Source organism: Triticum urartu, chromosome 1, assembly GCF_003073215.2.
Source record: "Triticum urartu cultivar G1812 chromosome 1, Tu2.1, whole genome shotgun sequence".
Taxonomy (NCBI): Eukaryota; Viridiplantae; Streptophyta; class Magnoliopsida; order Poales; family Poaceae; genus Triticum; species Triticum urartu.
The window spans coordinates 508,683,938-508,703,324 of NC_053022.1; positions in this window are offsets into that span (position 1 = coordinate 508,683,938).

Below are 19,387 nucleotides of genomic sequence, written 5' to 3' on the forward strand. Positions count from 1 at the left end.
TCGTAAGGATAATTCCTTCTCTAGGCTCTTCAGGTAGTGGCATAACCTTTTACTCAATTCTTCTGTCATTTCCTCTTGGTAAGGTTATTCCGAGATTGGGTCTTCTTAGCTGACGGGTCTGGCGCGAAAACTAAACAACTATCGATATCTCATGGTGGTCAACAATTTAGGGTTTCTCCTGCAGGAAATGGGTCTGGGTTGATCCTCACCGTATAATCTACGGTTGGCAAAACTGCCGTGTACAAGGGAAAAATACCTATACCATTCTAAGGTTTAAACAAGGTTTTGATCGTCATCTCTTTACTATAGGTAAGTCACTCAGATTTACCATCCCATATAGCAAGGCGAATAATAAGAGTAAGTCGGTATGGTGATCAATCCATCCCGCACCCAAATCATTACCTTGTATACGGTTTAGCGAATCTCGCATTGTAACACTCGGTCATCCTCACAAGCATTGCAGAATTTCTCTCGTCGACGAACCAAGTTCGGAATAATCCATTGATTCTGCAAGCCAGAAAAACATCTACCGTTCCTTCACAACTCTCAGGTTTTGCATAACTCCTATAAGATCGTCTATCGAGAAAGGTATATCCACTTCCAGGGTTTTTCCTTCAGCAAGAATGTGCTTGCTTCTTGGCAGGTCCTGGGGCCTGTGGGTTATGGCCCATCTCATCACTTGTAGTCCTTGAACTTATCATCGGGCAACTGATCATTATTCCAACTTCCAACTTCCTAGTATTCTTAAATCCATCCAATTGTACTATCTTCCTTCCTTCTATGAGCACCAAACTAGGACATGATTACTCAGACTTGTCATGGGGTTGCCATTGTTCCATATTACCAACATCATACCTCCTTTATATCCAATAGTAATTCATCTCTTCATCCTCGTGGGATATCCCTCATACCGAGATAAAAACTTATACTTATGAAGTCCATATTCCACTTCGTGGAACATCATTATCCTTTCCACGGTCAAGCGTCCTTACAGGGGAATATTGGCCATCTCTGCATGGCACTTCTTCAACTGGGAAACGTGAAACACAACTTGAACTCCTGACAGTCCTTCCGGTAACTCAAACTTGTAGGCCACTTCTCTCATACGCTCCAAAACTCGGTATGGTCCTACAAATCTCGGGGCTAATTGTCCCTTAACTCCAAATCGTTTAACTCCTCGCAGAGGGGTCACACGAAGACATGCTCTATCTCCAATTTCATAGACTACGTCCTTGCATTTTTGAGCCTACATAACTCTTCTGCCTGGACTGAGCTACCTTCAGTCTTTCTCGAATCAACTTAACATTCTCGTCTGACTCCTTGATCACATTTCGTCCAAACAACTGACAATCTCCAACTTCATCCCACATACTCTTGGGGTATCATACATATCGAGACAAAACTCGTATTCATTTTGTCCGAATTCCATTACAGGGTACTACCACCCTTAAAATGCACAAATCTTCCATAGACCATATTTCTCATATCCTCAAAAATGGTCAACATCTTTCCTCATAGAGTAACTCAAAAATCCAAATCAGTACCAACACTGCTAACTTTATTGATTCTCAAATTATTACAATCTCCTGTTTTTCCATTACATGCCTCAACTCAACACCTCAATATAAAGGAAAATGTCCTCACTACTACGACTATATTTCTTCTGGTACAAACTCAACTACTTATCACAAGTCTCCTTCTCCTTCGGACAATCTCTGGCAAAGTGCCCTGCTTTATTACAACTAAAACATATTACTTCTGACAAGTATCGAGGTTTCCTTGTGATTATATAGCCTCCTTGGGTTCTTGGCTTCCTTTTTGGGCAACTGTGGAGGTAGTGCCCTGACTCCTTGCACCCATAACAGGTGACATGACTCCGATCCTTCCTGGAATCCAATCTACTTCTCTTTCTGGACTTTTCCATTCCAATCAGGGCTTCTATTTCCTGTGGGTCATACTCTACTTCCTCAGCCGGGAATTCTACTAGATCCCCATCCATACAATTCTGGGAGATGTGTCCTTCTTCTCCACATGAATAGCAAGACTTGGTGTAGGGTTTAATTGGTTCTTCTTTAGGTGTGTCCTCCACATCTTCCTTCATCACAGGTTCTTCTAAACTTTCCATAAGGCTCCTCTCATTGCTTCTTTCTTCTGCTGGATGGTTCTTTGTACCATGGGGTAAATGTGACACTGAGCAGGGTAGTGGGTAGTCCCTTCACACAAGAAACAAGTAATTTGCCTAGTTGGGCATTCTTCAACTGGGTGACTTCCTTCACAATTAGGGCATTTATCCTTGTGTTCTTTATGGGTGTGTCCTATTTCTCCACAATTCTTGCATGCACAAGGTTTCTTCATATCCTTTCCATAAGGTTTCAACTTCTGGGACACAAACCGAGACTTTGGCAAAGTCAACTTTAATTCTCTCCAGGTGGTTACTCCTTACCATCCATTGATGGTTTGGTACATCCTCCACCAAGTAGCAGCACCTCTTTCAAAGCACTGAAGAGCATGCTGGGTCATATCATTTCCAACTACAGGGTTATTCTCCATGTGATCCTCCATGTTCTGAATCCATCGGTCTGTCTCCAACTGACCCATCGGTCCAGAAAATACAAGCTCATCTCCATTCATCCGCTATTGGGTCCATGTGGGTTTGGGGTAAGATAAGAGAGATAGAGAGGGATACACCCAATACAAACAAAAGTTTTGAAAAGACAGATTTTTGTTGTGGCTGTCGAAAAAAACAACAAACAAATGACAGCTCACAATCGTCGCATCTAATGTAGGTGTATAACAGGGGTTTGGTCTTCTAAAGGTCGATAAATCTTCAACGTCTCCAAACTCTTCAAGCCTTGTTCATGCCTCCAGTGGCTTCTTCTGATCATGCTTGTCTTTCTCAAGTTCTTTTGCCAGATCATCTCTGTTGACGTGAAATCTCTCGTGACATCCTTTAATATTCTGGAGTTGGATTTCAAACTTCTAGGTTTTAACATCCTTGGCATGAACCATGGTCTAGTTCCTGACAATTCTCCGGTATCTCGAGGTTGTAGCTCCTCCAGCTTGGCTACTCTCATCTTCTAGATCCTGAGTTCCTCATGAAATACTTCCTTGTCTAATACGACTTCCTGGAGCTCCATTTTAACTTCTTGATGTACTGCTCCAGATCCTGGTGATACACCGGCTAGGGCTAAAACTTCATCTTACTAATAGGTGCTCCATCAGCCTTCTTCCATCAAATCCATTCTGAAGAAATGCATCCTTAACTCAGCACGGTGACAATAGCATAAGCGGGCCATAACACGCTGGATAGCTGGGTTTCTGCTCTTGTCATTTCCATGAGCTATCATTCCATAATTGATATCCCCTGCCTTAGGGTTTTCCTTGACAAAACTTCGAGTTCTCATGCTGCTTGTTTCAGTCTTTCTCTGATAAACCTTGATCTCGGGTATTGACAACTTCCATAGTCTGTCAAGTTCCATCAGGGTAGCAGTCCTAGGTCATATAAATCTGGGGATTCTTCAGAGCCTCATATTCTCCTAGTCTTCAGAGTCTTCAACAGCTGTAGTTTCCATTATCATAATGTATGGAAAAATCTTCTTCATTCCGAATGGTCTTACTGGTCTGATATCCTGTACTTCTTGGAGTGGTCTCATCAGTCGAATCCTCGAGTGGTCAAAAGGGGAAAAGGGATATGGTCTCACTAAAAAGAATTTTTGAATAAGCTCAGAAGAGAAGAGAGGTAAAAGATCTTTTTGAAAGGGAAAGTTGTAGAGAAAAGTCTTTGCTATGGGCTTGCCAGTTTCTAGGGTCACGTCCTACAGTCAACATGTGCTCTGATACCATCTTGTAGTGACCCGACCCGAATGGGTCAAGTCTCTGTGCTTACGTGTCATCCCTGGATCGGTATGCTGACACACACAGTACTCGAAGGATTTATAACAGAGGTAAATCATATGTATAAAGTAACGTAAATACTATTACCTCAATCCAAATAGCGGAAACAACAAGGTTGTGGATTCCCATCAACACCAACGGCAAAGTTGAGTGTAGAAATCGTAACCCTAACGTATCACTTACTCGTCGTAAGAAACCTGCAACATGAGACGTTGCAGCCCGAAAACGGGTCAGCACATGGAATATGCTGGCAATGTAACACATAGAGAGTAATAGAATGCAGCAACTATACTATATGCATATTTGGCTGGTGGAAAGCTCTATGGTTACAGTTTTTGCGTAAAGCCAGTTTTTCTCTACTGCAAAGGAATAAATTTATTTAACTATCATGGTGGTTGTGAAACATTGAGAATGGTTGACAGCATTCTCAATCCCAATTAAAAATAATTAAAACCCAACAACATTAATTAGAAGTAACATGTTGAGATTCACATGATATTCAAGTACTAGATACTCAAGTTGTCCATAATTGGGGACACGGCTAATCATGATTAGTTTGTACACTCTGCAGAGGTTTGCGCACTTTTCCCCACATGACTCGATCGCCTCCGTTTGGTTTCTCGCACTACATGGTGTTTGAGAAGACGGATGACCGAGACATAGTATTTCAGAAGCGCTAGCACCTTACATGTGGGGTAGACCGTACCACCTACAACCCCTACATCTGCTAGTCCACCCCGTAAGAGTTCGCACAACTTAGTCAACTATGCCAGAGCCCATAGTAGCATGTGGCTGCACATGGAAGTTTCTAGCATGAATTATCTTATGATCCCTTTGAGCCTGGGTGGCGGTCCAAAAAAAACAGGCAAGTCCTGATAGACATCAGGTGCCTCAATCCACCCAGATGTGTGTTTAAGTTGCCACCTTAGATAAACCATTAAAATTATCAACTCACATCTGTCATGGATATCACTCACCCAATCCACGTCTACTAGCATAGCATGGCGTAATAAGCAAACGTAGAAGTAACTCCCAAGGGTTTCATAGTAATACAGGTGATAGGTACTACCTCATCTACTTCCCATCCCACAGTTTAATTAGATCCTAATCATGCAATGTGTGAGGATTGATCTAATGCAATAAAACATGGGTTGTAGAAAAGGGTATGATCAAAGTGTGAACTTGCCTGCAAGGTTGATGAAGATGATTCGCACTCAAAACTCTTGATAGATCTACTCGTCACACTCCGGTCAATCTACCGTAAGCAAGCAATAGTAACCACACAATAAGTACTCATCTAATGCACAGGTAAAACTCAAACAAGAGAACGAACCAGATAGTTCAACTTAAGAACTCCGGTTGCAAAGAAAGAACGAACCGAACAAAGAAACGGAAAACAAACGGCGGAAGAAAACAACTCGGTTCTAGAAAGTTGAAACTAGGTCAAATTTTACCGGGGCAAAAACTTGTTCAAGTTGATTAGACGGAACGGCGGTTTCGAGACGAAACTCCAGGCGCTTGAATCACCTGATTCCGATAAACGGGCGAGAAGATAAACTAGAACAAAGATCGGATCTGAGATCGCGATCGTGGAATAAATCCGACGAGAAGAAAAGGAGAACGGTTATACGGACGGGCGTCGTTAACCGGGAATAATCGGTGATCACGTTCGTTGAGACGAACGGTCCGAAAGAAGAACGAAAACCGATCTAGGGTTTCGGAGAAGAAAACCGAAACGAAAAAACCGATCTAGAAAACGAATCGAAAGAGAAGAAAAGAATCGGAACGATTAGAAGAAAACGATCCGAGGAAAAGAGACGCGGGGCAACCTCGGCGAGGTTCCGGCGAGGGGCTCCGGCGGCGGCGTAGGGCGGCGTGGGCAAGGTGCGGCGGCGGCTAAGGGCGGCGCGGGTGAGGGGCGCGGGGTGGGGCTGCGCGCTGCTGCTTGCTGCGGCTTTGGTTTGATGATTCAGAGGGGGGGGTGTTGGGGTATTTATATTGGGGAGGGGTGAGGGGTTTCTTGGGGTAGGGGACAAGAAATAGACTAGGATTAGGAAAAAGAGTCCTAAAGGAAAAAGGAAAATGGAATAAAGGAAAGGGGGGGGCTACCCTAGCCAGACTCGGCCTGGCAAGAGGCGGCGGCTGGCGCCTGCCTGGCGCTGGCGCGCAGGGGGCTGGGAGGCGGCTGGCCTGGGCCTTGGCCTGGCTGGCCTGGCTCTTTTTTTTAACTGATTTCGCGCGCAAAAAAACAAAGGAAAACTAACTAAACGAACTCCGAAAAATCTAAAGTAAATTTTCCCCGACTCCTAAAAATGAGTCGAACAAAATGAACTTTTCTCCGGACCTAAAATGCAATTTTCGAAAACGCGCATTTTTCCCTATCCAAAGAAAAACAAACAAACACCAGAAAACAAAATTTTGATCTATTTATTAAATCTTCATTTTTCCTAAATTTTGGGAAAGTCATATTATTCCCTCTCTTATATTTTTGATAACAAAAAAATTTATTGAAGATGAAATAAATAAATCAAATGACCCTCTTTTCAAATTCGAGAAAACTCTCAAATATGAAAATAACGAAATCTCCAACTCTCTCCGAAGGTCCTTGAGTTGCGTGAAATTTCTAGGATCGACCAAAATGCAAGAAAATAAGATATGCATGATAATCTAATGTATAACATTCCAAATTGAAAATAAATTCAAAGGAACTTTGAATTTAATTCTTTGAAACTCCCAACTCATATTTCATAATATTTGAAGAAGTCATTTTATCTTCTCTCGTGAAAATCATTGAGTTGCATAAAGTTTCAGAATTGAAAATATTTTCAAATGAAATTCAAATATTTTCAACAACCCTTTTCATTTAATTTAAATGGAAGAAGTCATATCATCTTCGCTCAAGGGTTTTGTGTTTGAGAAGCATTTGAATTCATGGAGATCAGAAAGCAAATATGAAAGTTTGGGAAAGTCCTTTTATTCCCTCTCATTTAACTTCCAAAAGTATCGAAATCACTCACTTTCAGTCAATCAATCAAACAATCAATCAAATCTATCTATTTATTATAACATTCCAAAATTTAGAATTTTGGGATGTTACAGGTATCCTCATGTATGGCCGAATCAGCTTCCGGCGGATTAGCATTGATAGTTGGCTGTGGCAGGGCAAAATCATCCACGAGATTATCAAGATTTTTATCAAGATCCTCAGGAGTTTTCTCCGGTTCAACTTCACCGGTAGGGGCGCTGGTCTTGGCCTTCTTACTCAAACGAGCTTGAGCACTAATATTAAAACAAAGATTAGCATGGTCAACTGAGTTATGAAAGAGAAGGGAAGGCTACACACTTACCCAGGGACGGTTTTCAGTGGAGGCAGCTGAGTGGTGGATGAACCGCCAGACGAATTAGAAGATGCCTGATAATTTGAATGAGATGAATTGAGAGGGCATCGGAAGAAACCTTTCAAAGGATAACGTTTTTCAGGAGAACAAGCAACGTCTGGACGACGTTTCCGGTTTGGGGTGTGAGGTAAACCGGAAGAAGTGACCTGTTGACCACTATGCCGGGTTGTGCGACGCCCTTCGGTTTGCTGTGTCTTCAAAGAAAGTTTTTGATCCAAATGAGCAACAGGGTGAGAGCATTTCACTTTCCGAACTGCACGGCGAAATCGTTGAACCGGCACAAGTTCTGAGTCAGAAGAAAGACAAATTACCTCAATATGATCTGCATGGCTGGCCTCCGCATCATCCTGGGAGTAATCATTATCAGTAAAATATATGGATAGAAGTCAAGGGAGTCAAACTTTACCTCTTCAGCCGAGTCATCGACATCTTCGGGTGGCTCTGAAGACTCAGCGGTTTTCTTTTTGGCAGCTTTCTTGATGACCTTGGTCTTACCACGAGGAGCCTTAGCCACTTTGTCTTGAGTTTTCTTTTTCCAAAAAGAGCTACTGGCCTATGGGAATTGCACAAAAGTATTATTATAGCAGTGTCAAAGCAGAGAAGAATAAGGAAAAGTACAAGGTTAAAATATTTACCCCTGGCGGTTTGTTGGAGGCGTAAAAAGGACGAAGACCAATTTGAGTACATACGGCGAGCGGTTCGTCGAGTATTTTCTTTACACTTTCACTGACTTCATCGTCCGTCAGTTCTATTGAGTTAAACCGTTGAGGATCATTGGTGCTACCGGTGTATTCAAACATCAATCCAGGCCGGCGGCTTAAAGGGAGAATGCACCATGAAATCCAGCAACGGACGAGATCAACACCAGTTAAACCGTTGGCAAGGAGAGCCCGGAGTTTGGCGAGTTGAGATGCATAAGCTTGTCGGTCTTTGGCAGGCAATCTCTGAGGTAAGGGGTGATTATTGCCGAGTCGGTGCGGACGGTAGCCCGGTAGAGGATTCTCTTCAGCAGGGGCAGTATTTTGACAGTAGAACCAAGTGTGGTTCCAGTCTTTTGGATGGCTGTGAAGTTTGGCGTGAGGAAAATCAACCTCTTTCCTCTTTTGAATCGACACACCGCCAAGTTCAGTATTAGGTCCATCAGAAAATTCCGTCCAGCGGTTTAAGTGAAAGAGATCTAGAAAGAGATCGACAGTGGGTTCTTCTTGTAGATAAACCTCACAGAATACTTGGAAGTTGCATATGTTGGACACATAATTTGGTCCAATATCTTGAGGATGAAGTTGGAGCCTGGCAAGAACATCCCGGTAAAATTTTGATCCGGGAGGACTGAAACCTCGAGCTAAATGCTGCAAGAATACAATCACTTCTCCATCTTGAGGTTCAGGGGGGCATTCAGGGCCAGGAACTCGCCAACGGAGGACATTTTTTGAGGCTAAAGCGCCGGTGGTGACATATTCATTGATTTGCGTTTTTGTGATCCGAGATGGAACCCAGTTGCAAGCAGCAAATTGTTTCGTCATCTTACAAAGTCTGTAAAAGGAAAATGGACGGTTTACGATTGGCGGTTCATATCTGTTTGTCAAAATGTTAAACCGGCAATTCAAGGTATACGTATGAAGTGAACCGGGCATGGCTGTTCAAAGTCTAGATGGCGGTTTAAGAGAGGGCTAATGACATACGACGAATTATCAACACTAAAGGATAAACCGCCCTTTGGAGGCAGAACCCCAAGCTGGAAATTTGTTAAGTATGGAACAAACAGGTTTCACAAGTTGCAATTATTATTTTGGATCAAACGGTCGCTCTGGAAGGAAAAATTTCTAGACCTAAAACAGTGCAGAGAAGTTCATACACTCAAAGAGAGCTTCCAAACAATGGAAATGAGATCTATTTTTATGCAAGATAAGCGCAAACAATTGCTGCAGCAGTTCTACGTTGTTTTTACAATCTAAATAGGGTATTGGAGGTGAAAACTAACAAGGGTTTGCATCGGGCGGCGATGACCGCCGACGAACTCAACAAAAAGTTCCAATGCAGATCTGAGAAGGGGAAGGAGAAGAACTCACGGATGTGGACGAGCTGCGGAGGTTAGCCGTCGATTTCTGGTTAGAGTCAGGTCGATGCAGCAGCCTGAGTCGGTGTGGACTGGAAGATCAACGACGGCGGCGACGGCGATACTTGAGGTCTTCGGGTCGCGAGGAGGAAGACGATGCGGTTTGGAAAGGGAGAAAATGGAAGGCGCCCCGGTTTTATTTATAAGGAAGTGGGATAAAACGGCAGGCGCGAAAATCGAGGAATCGGAGGCGGCAAAAGAGGATGCAGCTGTCGCCTCGATCTTCAGGAATTAATTAAAGAGAAGGGAATCTTTATAAAACTTTTTTATACAGGAATGACGTCACAATGATTTACTACAGTAACAGAAGATGACGTCATGGCGATTCGTCAAAGTTCACAGGGAGAAGACAATATGGCGGTTTACGAGAATTGCCAGAAGTTCAAGGATTGAAGACTGACATGAACAGGTTCAAATCAATCTGGGGCCTAATGTTGAAGATATAACCACTGAGGGTAAACCACCTAGGAGGGGCCGGTTCACCTTCAGTTATACTGAAGCCCAAGGAAACCCAGAAGATGGTGCTTTATGGATGAAGCTTAGAGGCCCAGAGCCCACAGGCGGTTTAGGGCCCATGATAGTAAACCGCCATGATTGTATAAACTTGCATTGTAAGATAAGAAAGAAGAGACCGAGGCGGACACTTGTATGAGCCAGCCTCGGGACTCCGTAGACCGGCCGGGATCCTCCTGAATATATAAAGGGGTGACCCGGCGGTTCAGGGACAGGAAACAACAACTCGAAGCCAGACAAAGCGGATTCGCTCCCTGGTCTTCGAAACCCCAGCAATACCAACCACAACTAGACGTAGGCTTTTACCTTCATCGAAGGGACCGAACTAGCATAAACTCTCGTGTCCCTTTGTCCGGTTTAACCCCTTCAAGATAACCCGTAGTGATAGCTCCACGACTAAGTCCTTCCACGAGGACATCTCCCGTGACAATTCCACGACAGCCAGTATTGATCTCAAGGACAACATACTGTGATTTCCTCTATTACTTCTGGTCAATATAGCTGTAACTACAGTCACTACCATTCAAAATTTTCTTTAGGGGAACTACAACAGGTATTTCTGCTGACCTGAACATTGAACTAAGCAATACAAAAGGTTCATGTTGTTCCCTTTCCAGATGCTTTAGAACAGACAAGCGATGATGTTGGAATAAGAGGTTGCTTGATTCCCTTTTATGCCATAGTTCATAGTACAACACACATGTACTGCAGCCTCTTAAATTATAAGATAGGAGCCACTAGGGATCAAACTACTGATCCCTAGCGTTTCATCATAGTAGTCCATAGCTGTAGGATTAGTGGCACACAAGCCGTTAGATCCTGTGCGGGAAGGACGCATGTTGTTAGCTAGATTCTTTGGTTCCTCCTTTTATTACGATGCTTCCTATAACTGCTCTCATCCTAGTATTACGATTACCATGCTTCCTTCCGGAAACTGCTCTCGTCCTAGTAGCCAGTTAATTTATACGGGCCTTTGCTTCTTAGAACCAAGTTGTCTAGACTGCTTCTGCTTCCATCGCTCAATTAAGCAAGGATGTCTCATATGATACTAGTAAAATTTCATACCTTTTTATTTTCAGAAGAAACATATTATTGATTTTATGGATCCTAGTAATTTATTTAATTGCTCTGATGTAAGGAAAACTTGTATCCAGTGGAATTTATTTTTATTTCCAACACAATAAAAAAATGTTTCCACTAATGACACAATTTGCTTCTGTTGCAATCCAACAAAAAACTGTGTCCAAAAACCATGCTTCCATGTAACTAAAAATTGCATCTGAGAATTATTTCTTTGATATGGGAAAACAATGAATCCCATGAGTATTTATTATGCTTCCACCGCAAGAAAACTTTGCTTCCGTCCACCACAAAAGTCTTTCCATCACAAAAACTGATTTGCTTATAACGAAACATAAGTTAGTTTATATAGTTCGTCCATTCATACAACATTTTGCATTTCATTTTTTTCTTATTTTCTGTTCATGTATGGATTCTTACAGAGTTCAGACGCTGTTGGGTGCTTAAGTAATATATTAGAAGTGTTTATTTCCATGCATGCATCATCAAATCGGCTGTGAGCTGTAAGGTCGAATGCTTAGTATTTTTGCTCATACAAGAAACTCACTCAGTTCGATTAATTCAGCTCCAATGGCGGTATCTGGAAGACATGGAAGTGTACAATTTTTCTGTATGTGCTCTCATATTTATATCCATTTTTTATGCTTTCTTGAGGAAAAAAAACTCTAGACCGGAGAGGGATTACTCCCTATAGGTCTCTTCCAAGTTTATTTACCCTGTTATTTTTCCCTTTCACATTCTTGACCGGAGTGACTAATATGTGCCATGGTATACGTGACAACTATTGCCTATCCATATGATGCATTCCACATATTGGTTTTTTTTGAAACAGACATTCCTTATATTAGTCACTCCAAAAAAAACATATATACACATAAAACTGAAAAGAAAAGATGGAGTTTATATAGCGGATGCCAAAAATTACATAGACACACCTATGGTGACAATAAATGTATCTTTTCCAATTTGCCTCTATGCACAGCTTCTTTTTTCTAATTACAAGCTTATCCATGTAGCTCTCTAATTTAAGAGTATTTGACAAAAAACTACCACATTAGGGGTTACCGTCCCACAGAGCAACCACATTCAAAAAAGTGACTGATAACTATCAAAAAATTCGGATTTTGTGACTAAAAACTACCACTTTTGAAAAATGACCGGTTTAGACGATTTAAACACGTTTATGACATGCGGGACCCACCCGTCAGGGGTGACGTGGCGGCAGGGTCAACCTTGTTTATGTTGACCGTTAAGTTGAGCGTTATGACAAGTGGGGCCCACACGGTATTCTTCTTCCACCTCTCTGTATCTTCCTTTGGCATTTTACCAAACACCTCCTGTGCATGGGAGGGAAGTGGGTCAACTCCGGTGACGCGCCCGCCGTGAAGACACCCCCGTCGCTTCTGACCGAGGAAGATGGTCCAGAGGACGCCCCATCCTCACGCGCCCAGGACGACAACGAGGTGCACGCCTCACCTGCCCGAGGTGCTTCGCCAAGGTGCTCGCACGTGCTGCAGGAGCTACTCGTCGTGGTGCTCGCGCATTGTGGCCTCACCGTGAGCCGTCGCAGCGAGACCGAGACGGGGCCGGAGACGCAGGAGGTGCACGAGTTCGACTTCCTCATCCTCTGCATCGGCATGTTCAGCGGCGTGCCCAACATCCCGGCGGTATTCCCAGGCCCAGAGGCGTTCCGGGGGCGGGTGCTCCACTCCATGGAGCTCTCCGACATGGCCCACGCTGACACCGCCGCGCTGGTCAAGGGAAAGCGCGTCGTGATCGTCGGCTCTCGCAAGTCGGCCTTCAAGATCGCCAATGACTGCGCCGGGGCTAACGGCGTGGGGATGCCGTGCACGATGGTGTGCCGGAACCCACAGTGGATGCTGCACCGCGCGGACGTATGGGGCGGGGTCAGCCTCGCGTACCTCTACATGAACCGCTTCGCGGAGTTCATGGTGCCCAGGTCGGGCGCCGGCGCCGCCTCCCGCATCCTCGCCGTGCTGCTGGCGCCCGTCGCGTGGGCAATATCAGCGGCGACGGGGGCGTGGTACCGAAAGGAGATCCTGATGCGGGAGTACGGCATGGAGCGCGGGCACGGGTTCTCGAGGTGCGTGTCATCGTGCCTCATCTCCAAGCTCCCCGACAGGTTCTACGACAGGGTGAGGGAAGGCAACATCGTCTTAGCGAGGTCCAAGTCCTTCGGCAGCATCGTGGTGCTCTCGCACCTCCTGCAGCAAAGGCCACCAGAGCATCAGGGGGCGACTGGGCGCCGACTGAAACAAGCATAGGATGATGCACATGAGGTGTTTGGTAAAATGCCAAAGGAAGATACAGAGAGGAGGAAGAAGAACGGCTATGGGCCCCACCTGTCATAACGGTCAACTTAACGGTCAAACTAAACAGAGTTGACCGTGCCGCCACGTCATCCCTGACAGGTGGGTCCCGCACGTCATAAACGTGTTTAGATCGTCTAAACCGATCATTTATCAAAAGTGGTAGTTTTTAGTCACGAAATTAGAAATTTTTGGTACTTATCAGCCACTTTTTTAAATGTGGTAGTTCTGTGGGACGACAACCCCTAATGTGGTAGTTTTTTTGTCAAATACTCCTAATTTAAAGTTGAAAATAAAACAAAGAGAGTATACATAAACATGACGTATCTACAAGGCGCCGCGTGGCACCGCGCGGGAATAGCTAGTATATCCTAAAGAAATGATGTACGTAAGCCATAGGTATCTTATGAAATAAATTTGGCTATGACTAGGTGTGATTTGAGAAAGCTAATGTTGTAGCCATAAGGAAATTATTAGATATAATCGAGGAGAGCCATGGTGGCATATATCCAACACATTATTGCACCTATGAACCCCTAGAAAATACATGAATCACATCTTGGCTATATATATGCGGATATTGGAAGGGGGAAGAAGCAACCAAACAAAGCATAGGCATGGCCATGGGAGCATGGTGGGCGATGAAGAAGAGATTATTGGTGAAGCTGAGTGTGTATCTGCTGATCATCGCCATGGCTAACTGTGCTCGGGATATCCCTGACTCCGTTGCCAAGAACACTCGTACGTGATAATTTCTTTCTTTTTTCATTCTTTCTCTCGGTCGACCGTAATTCTTGGCTAACCATGGCAACCGGTCATGGGGTGCAGCCGTATACACATGCCGCGACATCAGCGAGATGTGGCGTGGGGGGTTGTGCGCCAAGCACGGCACCTGTAACAAGTCGTGCCGGGCGGAAGGGTATGACTCGGGCTTCTGCGCCGCCTTCCCCTTCCCGAACACCTGCTGCTGCAAGAAGAACTGTGTCGATGCTCTGCAGCCATGCAGGAGCAGCTTTTTCTGCAAATGGTGAAATAAATAAATCTCGTTTCGACCGCGTCGTGCCTGCCTGCCTATAGATGGCAAAAAAACCGTTCTTATTGGGCGTGTTTGGTTACATTGCCGATTCAGCCTGGCCCGGCGAGCTTGGTTCTATTGAGCCGGTTTGAGGAGATGCAGGTCAAAAAAAAAACCCAGATGCACATAGTTTGATTGCCTGCATGCCCCTAGTTGCATGAGACAACCGTTTTCAATCCGACGTTTGGTTGCCTGCAATGCATTAGACTCACATATGACATGGTGTTTGGTCGCAACCTGCATAAGACGTTGTCACCACTTCTAACTAGTGGTGAGCTTACCACACAGAATCTGAACATGTAGCGCCATCTACTTAAACAAATGACAGTTCATCCTAACTACTATCAAATGACAGTTCAAATTATTAAGAGCCATTGGCTAAATAGGGGATAGTACATCGGTGTTGCTACTACTAGATCTTCCTCTTCATCTCCTCTTCTTCTGCTACTACTGCTGCTGCTTCTTGTTCTTCTTCCATCTTCTTCAAATCCTGCACTGACCTCTGTTAAGCCACATTGCCTCTGCCCACTCCAACCTTTTGGTCTTCCAAGCGTCATTGTCAAATGCCTCCACACCATGGCCAGAGCTAACAACATCGTCAGGCTCGACATCTTCCTCCTCAGGCACATGTTCATCAAAGCCCCACTAGAGGATCCAGTTATGCAGAATGCAAAAAGCAAGAACTAGCTTAACTTGTGTGGAGAATGGGTGGAATGGCTTCTGATCCAGGATCTTAAACCTATTCTTCAGAGCTCCAAATGCCCTCTCAACAGTTACTCTAAGGCTGGAGTGTCTGATATTAAACAGATCTTGTGCAGTCCTAGGATAGTTCCTACCAGAGAACTCGTTGAGATGGTACCTTGTTTTCCTGAAGGGTGGAAGAATACCCGACCGACATGCATAGCTAGCATCTCGAATGTAGAACTTGCCGTCGGGGATGTTGATCCCATCAGGTCGACTCATGCTGTCAGCAAGAATGTTAGCATTATGCGCCGACCCCTCCCAGCCAGCCAACACATATCTGAACTTCAGATCAAAGTCAACAGCAGCAAGCACATTCTGGCTTGTGTAGTGCTTCCCCCTGTATGCTGCAGGCTGTGACCTAGGAACTCTGGCAGTGACATGAGTACCATCTATTGCCCCAATGCAATCTTGAAAATGGCATCACAAGCCTGTGTTAGTGCTCAACTTGAACAATACAAGCATATCAAGCCATGAAAAGTGTATATTGTCAATGCTCACCTTGAAGTATGGATATCATCTTGGGCTTCCGTGAATCTTGGGTGGAGTCTGATCAGATGGTCTCCTGATCATCTCTCCTCTAAGCTCCCCAATAGCATAAATCACTTGCTTGAAGTACCTAGAGATGGTCTCCATTGATCTCCTGAACGTGTTGTGAATGACCCTGAACCTCTGTTTATGGCCAACAACATGGAGGAACATGGCCACTTGCTCTTCGACATTTGTGTTGATGCTATCTTGTAGTAGCCCCCTACTCCTGAAGGTCTCGACAAGCCTGGAAAATGGTGCTCTTTTCATTCTAAGCATCCATAGAGCCTCGACGTCATTGCAGTTGTAGATATAGTTCAGATTTTGGATCCTCTCCTGTTCCCGAGGAAACAATGGACCATAGTGGATCAAAAGGTCTTCCAGCATGACGAACAGCTCTCTAGTGCATGAACATGACCCATGCATGAATCACACTAATCAGTGCTGCTGCCTGGATTATCATCCTCATCCATGCGGCCATAACCTAGTCGACATCGACGGTTCGTTCTGTGGGAAATCGATCCTACACCTAGCTTAACAGCCTAACCACTGAGCTAACAAAGGGGAGGGGGTGCTGCTTATCGGCATCGGAGATGAGGACGGCATAGGGGGGGCATGGCACAAACTAGGTCGACCAGACGGTGGCCAACAACAATGGGAGCACCAGATCTGCCGCAAACGCCGCCGCCACCTATAGCGCAGATCTAAAATCGTAGCCGCCACCGGTGGTGAAGCAGTAGGGAAGAAAGGGGGGCACTGTCTATGGGTGAGCGAGTGAAAGGGGGGTGAGGCTAATTTGGCGTCGGGACGGCGCGCCAGATTTCCATCTCCCGCCATCCCCCCTCGCCCTCGCCTCGTTCCCGCCCGTGCGACCTCGCGCCACTCTCAGCCTGGCTCGCGAGAAACTGTCGATCCAAGCGTTTCCAGCGAGCCAAACTCTGGGCTGCTTTGATAAGCGTGCGATGCAGGCCCAACAGGAAAACTAGGCAACCAAACAGGCCTCTCCCTTCCCGTACGGGCCTGGTTGGGCTCGATGCGGGCAACCAAACACGCCCATTGTGAAGCAGCGACACCATGGTGGTATCCGCCCGCTTGTGTGGGTCATGTGCTAATGGGTATTTCCTATTCCCTGGTCGCTCTGGCCCATTTACGTACCAGGCCACTAGCAGCCCTTGCTTACTTGCTAGAAAATTTCAGCATTTTAGCAGATTAGTGTTCTAACAACACTTCTATCAGTGATTTTATTCCTGTTTTAGACTCTGTTAAATTTCACTACTGTTTTTCTGTTGAGTACCATGTATTCCAGAATCTATGAATGATGTAATATATTCCCTTGTTTGGCACATGTTGAGATTAATTACGTCTATTTGTAATTGATATTTTTGATTTCTTGCAAATATGAATACAAAATTCAAAGCGATTTTCTTCAAATTGATGCTTGGGATCACAAGGTAGTTATGTAGATCTACTGCCTACCCAGATTATCAATGACTACTGTTAAAGTCTACATTTTGTCAACATTATGATTGCTTTACAAAGTGCTCTCCCACACATTTTACTAAGTCATGACATAAGACATGAGCAGTGAGTAGCTACTGATTTCATCAGATTATACTCCCTAGTGCTCTGAGATCTACTCCATTTTGAAAATTATCTTCAAGGTGTCATACTTCGCAATTTCAGATCCACACTAATGATTCCAAGCCAATTTCTTGAAATATCTATAATTTTGCAAAGTTCATTACAACATCAACCATTATGGTCCTCAATTTACCGCAGATAAATTAATTATCTCTGGTTTACCCATATAAGTAAGGGAAACACTTATATTCAGACATCAGATCTCTTCCAATCGTCAGACCGTTGCTCCATCACTACTAGGGAAAACCTTATACACAGAATCTTAGCAGCAGCGCAGCATAAAAACAGGCGCTGCTGCTAAGTAGTAGCAGCGCGACTATGGAAAGCTCGCTACTGGTGCAAGCTTAGCAGTAGCGCGTGACGCTTAAACCGCGCTGCTACAAAAATCTACCGACAGTACACAACGACATGAGTTTACCAGTAGCGCGGCGCCAGGGAGCGCGCTGCTGCTAATGCCATAGTAGCAGCGCGTTTTTTTGTCACCTCGCTGCTGCTAATTTTGAAATTGTGCACAGGGTTGGCCCGTTTAGCAGTAGCACGTGACAGGAAAGCGCGTTGTTGCTACGCTCTTAGTAGCAGCGCGCTTTCTCTCCCGCGCTACTGCTAAGACGCAGCACCCACCACCTTTTCCACCTCCCCCTCCCCATCTCCTCTCCTCCCTTTCCCCTACCTCCCACATCCTCCCTCTCTCACTCTTCTTCTTCCTCAATACTTCTCCCCCCATTACTCTCCCTCTTCTACCTACCTTTCTCTCTCTTCATTACTCCTAGCTATAACTACACCACCTCCATTAATTCATCTCCTTTCTCTTTTTCCTCCCCCTCCACTAGTTGAAGTTGTCTCCTCCCAAATTAGCTAGCTAGGTAGATGTAGCATTTAGTTAAGTGACCTATTTGCCCCCTAACTAGATCTTTCTTTGTCAAGAAGAGCTTTGTGCACTTTTGACCTCCCTACATCATCATCTCCACCATGTGCTCGATCTCGAGATAGAGGTGTGATTAATATTTCATGCTTTTGCAAAATGGAAATATGTTTATGCATGTGTGTGTGATATTTTTATGGAAATTGTGTGTGTGGCATGAGTTGACGCCAAATTGTGCATTTGAGTTGCCTATGTTTTGCCGAAATGTCAATTTATTTCCATTTGGGCGAATTCTGGGCAAACTCTAGATCTATATATGCCCTACTTTTAAGGAAGGTCATGCCGAATTTTTGTATGACTTTGATGAATGCACGCATTTTTATAATCAATTTGTTTATTATTACCGTGCAGAGTTCACGATGGTCAGTGGAACGATGGTGGACAGGTGGTTGCGGTCGGCGGTGCAGGACATGAAGGAAAATAACCTGACAGAGGTTTTATATCCGTGTCGAAAATGCAAAGGAATAGTTTGGCTTGACCCCCATGTCGATGGTCGTGTCGAAGCGCACCTGCTCATGACTGGTTTCATGGATGGCTATACTCGGTGGATAACTGAAGATGAGGATGATGATGTTGAGGATGCCGACGGGGCAGGCAATGATGACACGAGGCAAGACGAAGAGATGAATGATAATGGCGGCGGGGAAGAGGCCGGACATGGCGGCGGAGAAGGGTCCGGACATGGCGGCGGAGAGAACGACATGGACTCCACGCAGGAGAGTTCGTCGGTACTAAGTTCAATCGTGCGGGACCCTCATGTTCAAGCATTGCTTCGCAAGGAGACGAGTACTGAGAGAGCTGCTTCTAGAGAGGAGGCTAAGCTGGAGCAACTGGTGGTAGTCTCGAACACTCCATTGTAAGATGGTTGCAATCCTGAGGTGACCCGCTTGAGTTTCACGCTCCAAGTGCTGAAGACGAAGGCTAAAAAAAAATGGACCGACACTAGCCTCGATGAGCATCTCAAGTACCTAAAGGATGTTCTTCCCGAGGGTAATCTATGTCCTAGTAGTGTTGATGAGGCCAAGAAGATCGTGTGCTCTCTTGATCTGTCACACGTTAGATACCATGCATGCATCAACGATTGCATAATTTATCGGAAGGAGCACGCGGAAAAAACAAGTTGTCCGGTGTGCAATTCTTCTCGATACA